The following is a 16,710-nucleotide window of genomic DNA, read 5'->3' on the forward strand; positions in this document are numbered from 1 at the left end:
ACTCACTATCACATACACTGTCTCTGACACACTCTCTATCACACTCTACATCTCTCACACACACTCTCTCTCTCTCTCTCAAACATACACTCCGAGGAAAACCTTGCTAGCGCCCGTTTCATTTCTGACAGAAACGGACCTTTTTTACTAGTATTTTATAAAGGCAAATAAGCACCTTCTTGTTCTTTCAAGATAGGAAATTTGTTATATTATCACCCTCTAAATTAAATCCTAGAATTTAAACGAAGATGTCTCTTTCACAGTAGAAACTCACTGTACTGAAGCCTGAAAAAAGTTTAGAGAATTAAGCACTGTTAACTGACTAATGTCAGGACTATAGCATGCAATCAGTAAACTTAAAAAAAAAAAGTCATGCATGTGTCTTTGTAAACCACAAGCAATGGCTGTAATTGAGTTTAGCCTTCTACTTTTTCATCCTCTCTTAATTCTATGTCGTCTGTGTCAAAACACGCTTGCCTCTCTCTGCCTTCTGTTCTATTTTTTCACTTAACTTCATTCCCATCCCAATTCACTCTAAACATCAAAACATTTCTTCCCACAAGATTCAAGTTGCTCCTTCGCTTGTTCTTCACATCCATTACTCTTATTGCCTTTGTTTAACACACTATCTTTTCACTCTCAGCCTGCAATATTTCCCCAACTACAGTTTTGGCCTTCCAACTCTCTCCCTGTTGTATAGCGCAAAAATATTCAATACTTACTGTACCTTCTCCATCTATCCTACAAGCCTAATATTTATTTAAGCAACTTATGTCGTCTCAGGCTCCCTTTACTTGGAACTCATTTGCTTTAAAATTGGAAGATCTGAATAGTCATGAAAGTTTTAGGAAACTTCTGAAGACTATTCTTTTTTACAAATTTGTTAGTTAATTATCTTTTTATTCAGTTGATTAAGTACAGAGGTGTGGTAGCAGTGTTAGTCCACTCGTAAAGGTTATCAACAGAAATCAAACAAAATAAAACATGGAAAAGAAAATAAGATGATATATTGAACCCTAACTCTCCAGTTCTCCCAAGGTTTGTCTCTTTACCACCTATAATTTATGGGTCAGGTAGTCTAGAAATATAATGTAATGTAACATGACATCACCAGGTTTGCAACTGCTGAACTCTCAGGTTACTTAAGCAGTATCCTTTTCTTTTTTTCTAAATCCTATTCCAATTTCTTGTCTAAATTTATCTAGAATATCCATCTTGATTATGAATGGTAAATGCTTAACCATACCTTGTTTCTCATCTATTCTTTCTATCTTTCAGAGTAATGTTTTACAATATTGATCTCTACTGACCTGTATCCATCATTAATTCTGTATGTGCATATCAAGCCATATACTGCCTTTCTCCATCTCACCTCTAGTTTGCATTTCCTGCTATGCTACTTTACATACTTATCATGTTACATCCTTTTTTATATACTTTAGTATATTTATATACATATGCTAATTGACAATATCATTTGTATCATACCAAATCTTCTCTCTGCAAATGTATCATTTTCTCATCCACTAACATGCATTCAATATATCTTCTGTACAGCATAAATCTAGAATTTCCAGAAAGTGTCCCTTCCTTTAAAACTGCCTTCTACTCCTGTTGCTCAATAACAAGACAATAGTTTATTCTTATTCCGGTGGTCAAAACGTTACCTTCCATCACATGTCCTAAGACAAGTGATCATAAAATAACGATTAACTATTTAATTAGATAAAAAGTTAAGGAAAAAGTGCACCATCCTAAATACAACGTGTTTATGCTGTAACACTGCATTCTAGGTCAATGCCATATATTTTAACAAACTGTTGAATCCATACGAACCAACTTTTCTAAATTTATTGGGTGTGGGGGGGGGGGGGGTGCTAAACCTAACAGAAATCAACTCTCCCCTGGACACAATCCAATACTTTTTCCCCCAAGCACCCACAGAGCTGGCTCTCCTACATCACTGCTTTTTTTTTGTGAAGTTTAGCATCATCTCAGCCTAAGGAAGCAAATCAAAACGTGAGACCCGGGTGTACTCAGCATTTGCCCCTTAGACCAAGAGGGAGGGCCTGGGACTCTAATGCACGTCCGGCCCCTATTAGGAATGTCCCAGTTTCTTGCACGGTCTTTCGAGGTTCCCATATAACCAGAACACACCGCAGGCAGCTCCCCTTACAAGTTGCTTCATTGCTACCAGAGCGCAGCCAGGATTACGTCCGATGAGGACCCAGTGGCACAGGAGAAGGAGGGAGCGCCACGTCCAGGCCCGCTCTGACCAACTTCCAACATTGGGCATCTCATCTGATCTGTAAACTGTGGACCCCCCTGTCCCCCTCCCCCCAAAATAATAAGACGAACCCCGCCCCCGGCTGCTGTCCAGAAGGAGGGGCAATGGTGGGGGGGAGGCAAGTGTCACCAGAGAGGGGGGAGGGGCGGTGGATTAAGCCACCTGACGCCGTCACACACGGAGCTGCCCCTCCGGTACCAGTTCTGACCCGGTCCCTCCCTGGGTCCTCGCACAGCCCAGTCCCCCTGACACCCAGGAGTCCAGTTACAACCGTATAATAAATAAATCATTCAAAGCCCCGACAGCCACCTCTGCCCAACCCCCCCGGGGGGTAAGGTGTGGGGGGGGGAGGGGGGTAAAGGGCACCAGGCCCGTCTCCCGCCGCCCTTCCCATCCCCCGTGACCCGACAACAACTGCTCTGTCACTACTTCGGTCCCGAATTACCGTATCCGTCGCTCATTTCACTGCCCCCCTCCGCCTCCGCCGCCTCCTCCCCGCGGGCTCCGGTTCCAGCCCGCCGCCGACCATCAAAAGTGCAGAGCAACGGCGGCGACTGGCGAGAGAGCCGCGCGCCCAGACCCGGCCAATCGCAGCTCGATTAGCTCCACAGCCTGCTCGGCCGCCCATTAGCCAGCCTGTTAAAGGGACCAACGGCTCTCTGCCTCCTCCTACTTCCTGTGCAGGGGCTTCTTAGCTTTTGTGCTTTCATAGTTTCTTTTTATCCATAATCCATCCCACATGATTAAATAAAAAAAACGTAGCAACTGGCAAGTACTAGAGAATCTCTTCTTCTTAACCAACAACTTCTGAGCTTTGGCTCCAAGATAGATATTCTACCACCCTTAGCTCTCTCTCTACCTTATGAACAGGCTGAACAGGTTAAGGTTCTTGAGCTTTGGGGGGGGGGGGGGGGGGGGATATGATAGAAGTTAATAAAATCTTTGACTAGGTGGAACAGTTAAGTAGGGAACGGTTGTTTATCCTTTCAAATAACACAAAAACAAGAAGACGTTCCATGACTTGCTGATTGAAAACAGAGGAACCCTTTTACTAAAGCTTACTACTACTACTTATCATTCCTGCAGCGCTGTACACTTGAACATGCAGAGACAGTCCCTGCTCGACAGAGCTTACAATCTAATTAGGACAGACAAACAGGACAAATAAGAGAAAAGTTTTAAAAAATGGAAGCGGTGCAAAGAAAAGCTACGTGAATGGTTTGGGATTTGCGTTCCAAGACGTATGAACAGAGACTTGCTGACCTGAACATGTATCACAGGGGTGATATGATACAGATGTTCAAATACTTGAAAGGTAGTAATCCGCAAAAAAATCTTTTCCGGAGATGGGAAGGCGGTAGAACGAGAGGACTTGAAATGAGATTGAAGGGGGGCAGACTCAAAAAAGATGTCAGGAAGTATTTTTTCACAGAGAGGGTGGTGGATGCTTGGAATGCCCTCCCGCGGGAGGTGGTGGAGATGAAAACGGTAACAGAATTCAAACATGCGTGGGATAAGCATAAAGGAATCCTATGCAGTAGGAATGGATCCTCAGAAGCTTAGCCAAAATTGGGTGGCGGAGCAGGTGGGGGAAGAGAGGTTGGTGGTTGGGAGGTGAGGATAGTGGAGGGCAGACTTATATGGTCTGTGCCAGAGCCAGTGATGGGAGGCGGGAAATACTGCTGAGCAGACTTGTACAGTCTGTGCCCTGAAAAAGGCAGGTACAAATCAAGGTAAGGTATACACATATGAGTTTATCTTGTTGGGCAGACTGTATGGACCATGCAGGTCTTTTTCTGCCGTCATCTACTATGTTACTATGTAAAAGGACAAACAGTAGCAAGATTCTGGAATCCCAAAGACTACTACTACTACTTATCATTTCTATAGTGCTACTAGATGTACGCAGCGCTGTACACTTGAACATGAAGAGACAGTCCCTGCTCGACAGAGCTTACAATCTAATTAGGACAGACAAACAGGACAAATAAGGGAAAAGGACAAAGAGTAGCAAGATTCCGGAATCCCAAAGAGTAGCAAGATTCCGGAATCCCAAAGACTACTACTTATCATTTCTATAGCGCTACTAGACGTACGCAGCGCTGTACACTTGAACATGAAGAGACAGTCTCTGCTCGATAGAGCTTACAATCTAATTAGGACAGACAAACAGGACAAATAAGGGATAAGGACAAAGAGTAGCAAGATTCTGGAATCCCAAGGAGTAGCAAGATTCCGGAATCCCAAAGAGTAGCAAGATTCCGGAATCCCAAAGACTACTACTACTACTTATCATTTCTATAGCGCTACTAGACGTACGCAGCGCTGTACACTTGAACACGAAGAGACAGTCCCTGCTCACAGAGCTTACAAATCTAATTAGGACAGACAAACAAGAGATAAGGGAATATTAAAGTGAGGATGATAAAATAAGGGTTCTGGACAAGTGAATAAGTTTAGGAGTTAAAAGCAGCATCAAAAAGGTGGGCTTTTAGCTTAGATTTGAAGAGATGGAGCTTGACTACCGGCTCAGGAAGTCTATTCCAGGCATATGGTGCAGCAAGATAAAAGGAACAGAGTCTGGAGTTAGCAGTGGAGGAGAAGGGTGCAGATAAGAGAGATTTACCCAGTGAACGGAGTTCCCGGGGAGGAGTGTAGGGAGAGATGAGAGTGGAGAGGTACTGAGGAGCTGCAGAGTGAATGCACTTATAGGTCAATAAGAGGAGTTTGAACTGTGTGCGGAAACGGATAGGAAGCCAGTGAAATGCACTAACAGGCTTTAGCCTATACTGAAGTGCCATGTGACTCATAGATATTAAATAGGATGTGCAGTATTTAGTGCAGGCTAAACTTTAGTAAAAAGTGTGGAAGTATGTAAGCTATGGAATCTGTTGCCAAATGATGTGATCAATGGAAATAGGTAAAAGACGGATCCTGGGCTTTCTATCTTAAATGCTATCAGAGCTGAGTTGGATTCTCCAGGTCAGAGCTCCAGCAGGTTTTAAAATTGAAAGCATAGGATTGGAGGGGGGGGGGGGGGGTCAGGAGAGACATCTGGCTTCCTTTTCTTTACCTCTAACTCCTATGTTTTAATTTTAAACGTTGGCTAGAACTGTGACCCTATAATCTGGGTGCTAAATAAAGATATGAAATTCAACATATTACTTAAGTTATATTATGCCAGCATGTTGTTTGTTGACTAAAGATTTGATCAAATACCTCAACGTTTGTAGATATGGGATGTTATTGTAGGCAGGATGTACAAATGTGCATTCTGCTCAGAGGATAATCCAGTCCTACCAGCTGACAACACAAAAAAATAAATTTTAGAAATTCAAGGCTTGGGGTGAGTGTGCAGATAGGAGATGGTGAGGATGAGTGAGAGGAGCAGAAAAGTTGTGGGTAATGATTAGGAAATAAGTTAGTGAGGGCAGGACTGTACCAAGCTACAGTTGTACTGTGTGTGACTTGCCCACTGGCACCCTGCCTGCTTTGCCACCGCCACTGAGAAGAGATAATGGACTGGGAACAATTTTTGCATCTCACAGATACTCCACCTCAGATATAACCCACAGCAGGACCATTCTGAGCTTATAGCTCACACCCTGTGATCATAAACAGAGAGACCGCTCCAAAGTCTATTCTCTCTCCCCCCCCCCCCCCCCCCCCCACCGTGTTGCTGCTGCTGTTCTGCGCTTTGTAACTCTGTGTCAGCAGCATGAGCAGGTCTTGAAAAGGCTGATATTATCATGTTTTTGCCTCTCTGCACTCAATTTGGCCGGCAGCATAATAAAACCAAGGTTAGAATCTTCTGTAACTGTGAATTGTCACACATAAGCATCTTCAATTTTCTCAGACAGAAAATCAGACTGTAATATTAGAAGAAAATCAAGAAAGAAAGACTGCAGACAGAGGTATGCTCGGCTGCCAGCTGTTCCATTAGATCTGGTCACTGATGGCATCCCTTGATGATACATTGTAACAAACATTTAAAGCAGGTCATCTAAATTTATAATGAAAGCTATTCCATAATGCTGCCAAGCAAACCCTGGCCTAGCTGTCAAGATCCTGCTGGCCTTTTGCCAATAAATCTACTGAGAAAAGAACAGTGGCACATGACAGATTTTATAACAAGAAAGGTTATTCTAACATGCCCCCATCCTGCTGGTTCTAGATTTTGCTTTAATTTTCATTTACAGGGTAAAAGTAGACAAAAAAGGAGGTGGAAAGTTCATACATTCTAATGTGTGAACCTTCCATTGCTGCCTTCCCCCTCCATGACATAAGAATTACTCTCCTAGATTTTAAATTTTGAATGCTATTTAGGGCCTAGTGAGGTTTTGTTTAGGTTTGGGTTTTTTTTGGTATGTTCTTGCAGCCAATTTAGCAGCTCATAAATTATGTGCAAACTTGCTTCTGGTAATGATTTTGCGCCGTCTCAGTGTTGAATGGAAAGTGATCCTTGCAAGACTCAGAGAATGAAAGATAGCCTGTCATTTGTTGAGAATGGCATGTTTCCCTTCATTTCTACATATATGAGATTTATTTTAAAATGGTCACCTCTCTGCCAGGGTATATAAGAACAGTTGTGTCTTTAACTCTGTTCAGAAAAACACAATTAGATTAAACAGTAGTGCCACATAATTAATTGAAAAAGCAATTGGTTATATTTCATAACATGTCTGTTCAGTCAAATGGGGTATTACTTTTGGAATATTCACCCCAGCAGTACACCCTGAGTCTGTGGCTGACTGAGACAGTTCAGTCGCTGTTTATGAGGGTGAGAAATTACATGTTATTGTATGTATTTATTTATTGAGATTTATTAACTGCCTTTATGAACAGATCCACATAAGGCAGTGTACAGCAGGTACAATTTAACATAGAACTTGCAATTTTGTTAACATTGCAGTTAAATATGGAAATCATCTTTTTGAATATATATTTTTATTTTAGTTACATTTGTACCCCGCACTTTCCCACTCATGGCAGGCTCAATGCGGCTTACATGGGGCAATGGAGGGTTAAGTGACTTGCCCAGAGTCACAAGGAGCTGCCTGTGCCTGAAGTGGGATTTGAACTCCGTTCCTCAGTTCCCCAGGACCAAAGTCCACCACCCTAACCACTAGGCCACTCCTCCACTGTTGCTACTATTTGAGATTCTACATGGAATGTTGCTATTCCACTAGCAACATTCCATGTAGAGGTTGGCCCTTGCAGATCACCAATGTGGCCGCGCAGGCTTCTGCTTCTGTGAGTCTGACGTCCTGCACATACGTGCAGGACGTCAGACTCGCAGAAACAGAAGCCTGCGCAGCCTTCTACATGGAATGTTGGTAGTGGAATAGCAGCATTCCGTGTAGAATCTCCAATAGTAGCAACATTCCATGTAGAATCTCCAATAGAATCTATTTTATTTTTGTTACATTTGTACCCTGCGCTTTCCCACTCATGGCAGGCTCAATGCGGCTTACATGGGGCAATGGAGGGTTAAGTGACTTGCCCAGAGTCACAAGGAGCTGCCTGTGCCTGAAGTGGGAATCGAACTCAGTTCCTCAGGACCAAAGTCCACCACCCTAACCACTTCAGTATGGAAATACATTTTAAGCAGAACATGGAGCAACTTTTTTTTTTTTTTTTACATACAGTAGATTGTTTTTCACCTGTTGTGTTCATCCCAATTTTAAAAAATGAGGTTTATCACACTGAATCTGACCCAAGCCTTTGCCAAGCCAGAGCATTTCGGTTCTTTAATTTGCACCTGCTAGCATGCTTCATTTGCAAACAGACCTTGCGATAAAAGAAAAGCCAGCTGGAGAGAAAACATTGTGGCCATATTTTGTTTGACTCCTGACCTAGGTCATTGAGGGAAAGTGATGAAGTTATATGGATCCAGATTGGAAAAATATCACCTGGCTTTTAAGGAAAGTAACTGAGCCTTAATGAAAGGAAACCATAAGAGTCTGTGGGTGAACTAGGAATAAGGGAATTAAAAAGTAACCCCCCTGTTTTGCCCTGCACTAATGCCGACACAACCACACAACCAGTTTACTTTGAATGGGCTGTTGGCATTGCCGCGTAGCTTAATAAACGGGGGGGGGGGGGGGGGGGGTAAGTAATCCATATTCTTGCAGATTTCACATCAGTAAAGTGATTTTCATAGAGAGCAGGAAAATTAGGGCCCCTTTTACAAAGGCACGCTAGCGGTTTTAGTGCACGCTAAAATTAGCATGCGCTAATCACTAAGATGCCCATTATATTCCTATGGGCATCTTGGCATTTAGCTAGCGTGCCTTTGTAAAAGACTCCCTTAGTGAAAATAGCAGTCCTGCCAAGCAAGGACACCTAGGTTTTATCCCTGGCTTAGGATTCCTGTTCCCTGGATTGTAAGACCCTATGCATGGAATAAGAAAGTGAGCTAGAACGATTTTGCTTTTATGCTGGACTTTCAGGCTCATGTCAGTGATAGCTCCTGAAAGGAGAAACCCAGAAACATTTAAATATTCTATAAGGTAACATAAGAGAGCCCTTTTACTATGCCACGGTAGGGCTACCGCAGCAATGGTGTGTGGCAAATCAGCCCTACCGCCGGGCTACCAGAGGAGCCCAGCAGCAGTGCCGCTCACCGTTTTCGGCACTCAAAAAAATACTTGTGCTTTTTTAGCGCCGGGGGCTTACCCGGTGGTAATTGGACAGTCCTGCGCACTGCTCGGTTACTGCTGCGTTAGTGCGGGAGCCCTTACCTAAATAGATGCGGTAAGGCCTCCCCCCAGGAATTAGCTGCGTGAGAACTGTTTAACTTCCTGTATGGCCATTTCCTTTTTTTTTTAACCATTTACCAGGTGGCGGTAAAAGGGGGCCTGTTCTTTGAACCTTTTCTAGTTCTGCTATATTGTTTTTTTGAGATGCAGTAACCAGAATTGAACACAATACTCAAGATGAGGTTGCACCACGAAGCGATACAGAGGCATTATAGTATTCCCGGGGCCCTGTTCACTAAGCCGTGCTCTAGGCGTGCAAACATTTTAGCGCGTGCTAAAAATCAGCATGCATTAATGCTAGAGATACCCATAGGAATATAATGGGTGTCTCTTATCATTAGCGTGCGCTAAAAAGTTAGCGCACCGACAGCGCAGCTTAGTAAACAGGGCCCTTGGTCTTATTTACCATCCCTTTGAGGCCCCACTTGGAGTATTGTGCTCAGCTTTGGAGGCCGTATCTTGCTAAAGATGTAAAAAGACTGGAAGCGGTGCAAAGAAAAGCTATAAAAATGGTATGGGATTTGCATTGCAAACCGTATGAGGAGAGACTTGCTGACCTGAACATGTAGGACTATTTATTTTAGATACTGCAAATCTCGCCTCCTGGTGCGGTGTGGGGGGGGGGGAGAGGGAGACTGGGGGCTGCAGTAGAGACAGTTTCTACAGTGTGCGCTTGTTATAGAGAAGTGCACTGCTTGCAAATCTGGGGTGCGGAGGGGGGGGGGGACTACGGCCCCAGAGGGAGTCGGTACTGGGCTAGAGGTTCAGGGTCCGCTGGCAGCGTGGGTGCAATGTTTGTAGTTCCCTGTTGGTAGTTATCTCTTGGGTTTCTTTCTCTGTGTGGTGTGCCCCTCCCCCCTTGCAGGCTGTCTCTCTCCGGCTCTGATCGCCGATCTCGCTATGTCGGATGACAATTCCAGAGCTAGCACCAGCTCCTCTTCATCCACATCCTCTAACCAGCAGATAGAGAAAGAAGCGGCGGCCACCACTACAACCCCCAAGACTTACCCTATGCCTGGAATAAACTCCCTGAGCCCATACGCCAAGCCCCCTCCCTGCCCATCTTCAAATCCTTACTCAAAGCCCACCTCTTCAATGTCGCCTTCGGCACATAACCATTATACCTCCATCCAGGATATCTAGACTGCCCCAACTTGACATTTCGTCCTTTAGATTGTAAGCTCCTTTGAGCAGGGACTGTCCTTCGTTGTTAAATTGTACAGCGCTGCGTAACCCTAGTAGCCCTTTAGAAATGTTAAGTAGTAGTAGTAGTAAAAAGGAAAGTAAAGTCAACATGAGCAAAAATTCCAAACTCCACTCCACAAGCGCTAAAAGAATTCAGAAGGAGCTGGCTGACATCATCCTGGACCCGCCTCACAACTGCAGTGCTGGCACCAAAGGAGATAATATCTATGAATGGAGATCAACAAGAATACCCATTCAAACCTCCAAAGGTCATGTGGACTCCAATCAAGACACAAGCAATCAAATCAAATTCTTTTTCCAATTGTAGGAGATGTCAAACCAGTTTGGGTACTTTTCAACATATCAATATGACTGTTCTGTTTTTTGCACCATCTGTTACTCTATTTTCCACTCTGTATATGTTCCCGGAGTTGGTACTCTCCTCTCCGGAACCTGTAAGCCACATTGAGCCTACTGCTGTGTGGGAAAATGTGGGATACAAATGTAATAAATAAATAAATACCTTGGAGGAAAGGAGAAACAGGGGTGACATGATATAAACGTTCAAATATTTGAAAGGTATTAATCCGCAAACGAACCTTTTCTGGAGACTGGAAGGCGGTAGAACTAGAGGACATGAATTGAGGTTGAAGGGGGGGGCAGACTCAGGAAGTATTTTTTCACAGAGAGGGTGGTGGATATGTGGAATGCCCTCCCACGGGAGGTGGTGGAGATGAAAACGGTAATGGAATTCAAACATGCTTGGGATAAACACAAAGGAATCCTGTTTTTAAGGAATGGATCCATGGAATCTTAGCGGAGATTAGGGGGCGACACCGTTAATTGGGAAACAAAACCAGTGCTGGGCACACTTCTATGGTCTACGCCCTGATCGTGACTGAATAGATAAGGATGGCCTGGAATGTACATTTGAAGGGGATTCGATGTTAGCTTCAGAACTTAGTACAAGAACAGTACTGGGTAGACTCCTACAGTCTGTGCCCTGAGAATAGCAAGGACAAATCAAACTCGGGTATAAAGTATCATATACCATGTAAAATGAGTTTATCTTGTTGGGCAGACTGGGTGGACCGTACAGGTCTTTATCTGCCATCATTTACTATGTTAATAATTCCTAGCATCCTGTTTGCTTATTATGCAGCGGTTCTTGCTTTGAGAAGTCAGCACCTTGTTTAAAAAATGCATATAGGTTATTCGCTGGAAGCTGCTGATCTTGTCTCTGAATTGTGACTAATCCTCAGAACCGTCACACTCCTGCAGACAAGGTTGACATAAATGGGTTAATGAAATCATTAGTTTAGGGAGAGGCTGTGCTTGTGAACCTTCTTGGCAAATGCTCCACCGTTTCATAACCTATGATAACTTCATATCCTATACAGTTCCTCTGTGTCATAAAGTGGTTTCTCTGAGGTGGTGGTGCCACCCTATTCCTGGCTCTTGGCAGATTAATTCCATTTACAATGTCACATCCTCTTCCTCACCGTGTTCCAAATACACCCTTAGATTCCACCTGTGCTATAACAACAATTTTGAGCCTGGACATGATAACGTAAATAATAAAAGATAATTTTTTATAACAGGGCACATATATCAGCTTACAAAAATGGTTATTATATGCTTATTATTATAAAGGCCTCAAAATGAGATATAAAACTAGTCCATCTATGAACAACAAGCCCAAGAATCTCATAGGACTTATCCTGCAATTTATAATCAATTCAAACATAAGAGAAAAATTGGACCGTCAGCAGAGAATACAAAATGGGACTAGTCTAGAATGAATCTGTCCCCAAATTCCTCAGATTTCATTCATCAGGCCAATTTTCAATTAACAGTATTCATGATATTACTTAATATTCTTAGAAATATCAGTGAGACATCTGAATTCAACTTCTGTACTAAAGATCCCCCAAAAATCTGTTGGGTCTTTATCAAAGTTCCTCAAAAGTTCCGTTCTGACACAGTCGCATTTCGGGACCAACCCTGCATCAGGGAAAATTTCAAAATTATTATTATTTGTTACATTTGTACCCCACATTTTCCCACCTACTTACCCATTAAATTCTGTACAGGGCTACCTCTACTACTACTACTAATAGCATTTATATAGTGCTGCCAGACGCACGCAGCGCTGAACACTTGACATAGAGAGACAGTCCCTGCTCGAAGAGCTTACAATCTAGGTAAAACAGACAGACAAGACATTACAGGCAAGGGAATTACAGGGTAGAGAGGAACAGGGGAGGAGGAGAGCAAATGAGCAGCGGTTAGGAGCCAAAGACAGTAGTGAAAAGGTGAGCTTTCGGCATAGATTTAAAAACAGGTAAAGAAGGAGCTAGACGTATGGGTTCGGGAAGACAGTTCCAGGCATAAGGTGCCGCAAGACAAAAGGAACGAAGTCTGGAGTTAGCGGTGGAGGAGAACTCTTCCTGTCCCATCACTTAATCCCATATTCTACTTCAAGCGCTCTCTATTCATCCCAACAGAATCTCTTGGTTATTCCATCATTTCATCAGGTTCTCTTGGATATGTTCCAGGACTCTATGTTCAGCACTGCGCCATTGCCATGAAACCTCTCTTCAGAAACGTAAAACCTCCCTCAAGGCCTACCGTTTCCAAAAGGCATTTGATTGCTGATTTCTCCGTCCTTTTCCCCATAGCTGCTGTGGGGGTCTCAGGGACGCAAGGCCTGATGGATACAGCAGCAGAGTAGATTCCTTTTTCCTATCTTTCTGAGTATTTGTGTTGTAAATGACCTAGATAACTTGTCTATAGGGTGGTATATCAATTAAAGAGAAACTTGAACCTTTTGCATTGTACTTATTATTCTGATACTGGCATCTTTAGTTCATATTGTCCTGAACTGAGGAAGAAATTTCTGGTCTTTGAAAGCTAGCAAAAAAATGTACTGAGTCCAATAAAAAAAAAAAAAAAAACCATCGTCCTATTTTCTTTTTGAGTTGTTTGCTTTGTTCAGTTTTATTTCTATTTATTACTTTTAAAGTAGTCTAACATGGCAATCCCTCTACTTTATCCCCCAAATGGGATTTAAAAAAACATAAAAGGGAAAGGAAAGGGATGGGATTTGATATAAAATGAATAAAGTGAGAATCAAAACCAAATAAAAATACAGATTAAAAAAAAAGTAAGAAGGATGTAAAAAAAATGGAAGTGGTGCAAAGAAAAGCTACGAGAATGGTACGGGATTTGCGTTACAAGACGTATGAGGAGAGACTTGCGGACCTGAACATGTATACCCTGGAGGAAAGGAGGAACAGAGGTGATATGATACAGACGTTCAAATATTTGAAAGGTATTAATCCGCAAACGAACCTTTTCCGGAGATGGGAGGGCGGTAGAACGAGAGGACATGATATGAGAGTGAAGGGGGGCAGACTCAAGAAAAATGTCAGGAAGTATTTTTTCACGGAGAGAGTGGTAGATACTTGGAATGCCCTCCCGTGGGAGGTGGTGGAGATGAAAACAGTAACGGAATTCAAGCCTGCGTGGGATAAACATAAAGGAATCCTGTGCAGAAGGAATGGATCCTCAGAAGCTTAGCCGAGATTGGGAGGCGGGGCTGGTGTTTGGGTGGTGGGGCTAGTTCTGGGCAAGACTTCTACGGTCTGTGTCCTGAAAATGGCAGATACAAATCAAGGTAAGGTATACACAAGAAGTAGCACATATGAGTTTATCTTGTTGGGCAGACTAGATGGACCGTGCAGGTCTTTTTCTGCCGTCATCTACTATGTTACTATTATGTAACCTAGGAATTAGAATTCCATATGGCAGTGTTTCCCAAGTCCAATCCTGGAGTACCCCCTTGCCAGTCAAGTTTTCAGGATATCCACAACCACAATCAATATGCATAATATAGATCTGCACGAACTACCTCCTGGCTATGCAAATCTATCTCATTCATATTCATTGTGGATATCCTGAAAACCTGACTGGCTGGATGTGCCTCAAGGACTGGGTTGAGAAGCATTACCCTAACTTGGTCAAAGGCATCAGCAGAGTCTGCTTTATTTTATTAACTTGCTTTCAGTTCTGTGCACAGGCTAGCAATCCTGCGTTCTTTAGGTGACCCAGAGCCAAAAGAGGACCTTATATTCTTCCAGAACCAGGGATCTCTATTTTCTGGACCCCCATCCATCATACTTGTTTTATGCGCAACCACCCCCTTCCCGGTTCCCACTAAGCCTAGATTTTATGTTTAAACAATTTTTATTAAACATCAATAAAATAATACAACCATAATCTTGTACAAATTGTTCATTTTTGTTTCCCAATACAATAGCCCCCCCTTCCCAACATACTTATGTTTCATCAGTTTTATGAAAAACGGTATACACTTTTATCAATAGTATATCTCTCTATATAAAAGGCAACACCAACGTTCTATGAAGCCTCCAGCCGGAAGTGTGAAGGGGGCGAGATATCCAGTTTCCCTATGAGTGTCTGCCCCGTCCTCTCTGTAACACAGTCAGTGAAGGAAAACAGCAGAGCACGAAATCAAATCGCTGGCTCTGTAACAGTGAAGGACTCAGAGGGGGGAGGGGAGAGAGGCCAGAGGGCAGGGACACACACACTCCCACATGCACACAGAAGAAAACATTGCTAGCCCCCGTTTCATTTGCATCAGAAACGGGGCTTTTTTACTAGTAGTGTAATAAATACAGCCAATCATTAAGTCCCATCATATACAAACAACAACCAGTTTGAACCTTCTACTTTGTTAGATCCTTTATCCAACCCCCCCTCCCAAATCCCTCCACACCCAACCACCCCCCTCCCCATACCCTCCTAATCTCACCCTCCCTCTCCCTTCCCATGGAAAACTCACAATCATCCTAAAGAAGGAAGTACCTCAACCCTTAGCTCCAGTATAAATGGTTACAGCACATTCAGTACAAAGCTCCTTCCCTTAGCTGATAAGGTATCTATATATTTCCCCCAGATCTTCAAAAACGGAGTTTTTCGTTTCGGGTATCCTCTGGCTTCTCTTGCCTCCCACATCAGCAGCTGGTGCACCAGATTCCGCCAATGCCAAAATTCCGGCACTGCTTCGGAGGTCCAGTATTTAAGTATACATTTCTTTGCTAACAGACATCCCTTACGAAAGAGCAATGTCTCCTCTGGGGTATTTCCTCTGAACGACCCATAGATATCTAATAGCATCTGTGAGGGGGTTCCTGCTATATCACAAGACGGCAGCTGTGACAGGTATTCAGCTACCTTGGACCTATATTCCGCCAAAACCGATATACTCATATCACCCCTCTCCTCAAATCACTTCATTGGCTTCCGATCAGATACCGCATACAATTCAAGCTCCTCCTCCTTACCTACAAATGCACTCAGTCTGCGGCTCCTCACTACCTCTCCACCCTCATCTCCCCCTATGTTCCCGCCCGTAACCTCCGCTCACAGGACAAAGCCCCTCTCTCAGTACCCTTCTCCACCACTGCCAACTCCAGGCTCCGCTCATTCTGCCTTGCCTCACCCTATGACTGGAACAATCTTCCTTTACCCATACGCCATGCCCCCTCCCTACCCATCTTCAAATCTCTGCTTAAAACTCACCTCTTCAATGCTGCCTTCGGCGCCTAACCGCTCGAGATATATAGAATGCCCCAAATCTATCCACCCTATCAGACTAACTGTTCACTCGTCCTCTAGATTGTTCACTTGTCTTTAGATTGTTCTCTTGTCTTTTAGATTGTTTACTTGTCTTTAGATTGTTCTCTTGTCTTTTAGATTGTAAGCTCTTTGAGCAGGGACCGTCCTTCTATGTTTAAATTGTACAGCGCTGCGTAACCCTAGTAGCGCTTTAGAAATGCTAGTTAGACCAAAAGCCCTGAATAGTTTGACAACTCCAAAATGCATTGCATGATAATATGTGTTTTCAGCTCTTTTTAAGCCTAGATTTTAATGAGAGTGACGTTGGGCTGGCAGGATTTGCTCACCTGGCTTCAACTTCGAGATTGTTTGTAGCAACAGATGATGTCTTGCAGCTGCAGAATTAAGCACAGATCCTGTTAGCTCCATTATGTTTTCAGGTAGAGGCATCTTCCTGGGAGCACCAAGCAGAATCTGACAACCTTTCTCCCAAGCTTCATGCCTAAGGCTTGAAGATAATTGCTCTAGCTTAGACTTGTTATTTTCTTGATCTCACACAGGAACGTCATTACCTAAGTAACTCCTCAGGTGTTTAGCCAGTTACCACTGTTTGGCTCAGTTAATGTGATAAAAGAGAAGTGTAACAAGAAAGGACTTTGGAATAGGAAGCAAAGAGTAAATACAGCAATCAGGGGCTTCGAAACTTGGCAGAAAATCAATGTAGGTGTGATCAAAAATTTCCAGTACGCTTTTATTGTATTACCTATGTAGAGTTATACTCAGGGCCAGTGATAGGGGTGGGCAAACAGGGCAATTGCCCTGGGCCCCCATGTC

General features: G+C 43.4%; 1 protein-coding gene and 1 pseudogene across 2 annotated transcripts in view; one reads left to right on the forward strand and one right to left on the reverse strand.

The window, feature by feature from the left end:
* The window catches only part of TEX2 (testis expressed 2), a 117,138-nt gene extending 100,697 nt beyond the window's left edge, over positions 1 to 16,441 (reverse strand). The window contains exon 1 of one of the 2 annotated variants that reach the window (XM_030208419.1): positions 16,224 to 16,441. The gene's annotated coding sequence lies outside the window, so the exon portion shown is untranslated. Of the gene's footprint in view, positions 1 to 2,732; positions 2,883 to 16,223 lie in introns of those variants that run through there. The other variant, XM_030208418.1, reaches the window with a different exon arrangement.
* Positions 9,822 to 10,561, forward strand: LOC115472572 (annotated as a pseudogene).
* Positions 16,442 to 16,710: the final 269 nt, after the last annotated feature.

The sequence above is a fragment of the Microcaecilia unicolor genome, chromosome 6, assembly GCF_901765095.1.
Source record: "Microcaecilia unicolor chromosome 6, aMicUni1.1, whole genome shotgun sequence".
Classification (NCBI taxonomy): domain Eukaryota; kingdom Metazoa; phylum Chordata; class Amphibia; order Gymnophiona; family Siphonopidae; genus Microcaecilia; species Microcaecilia unicolor.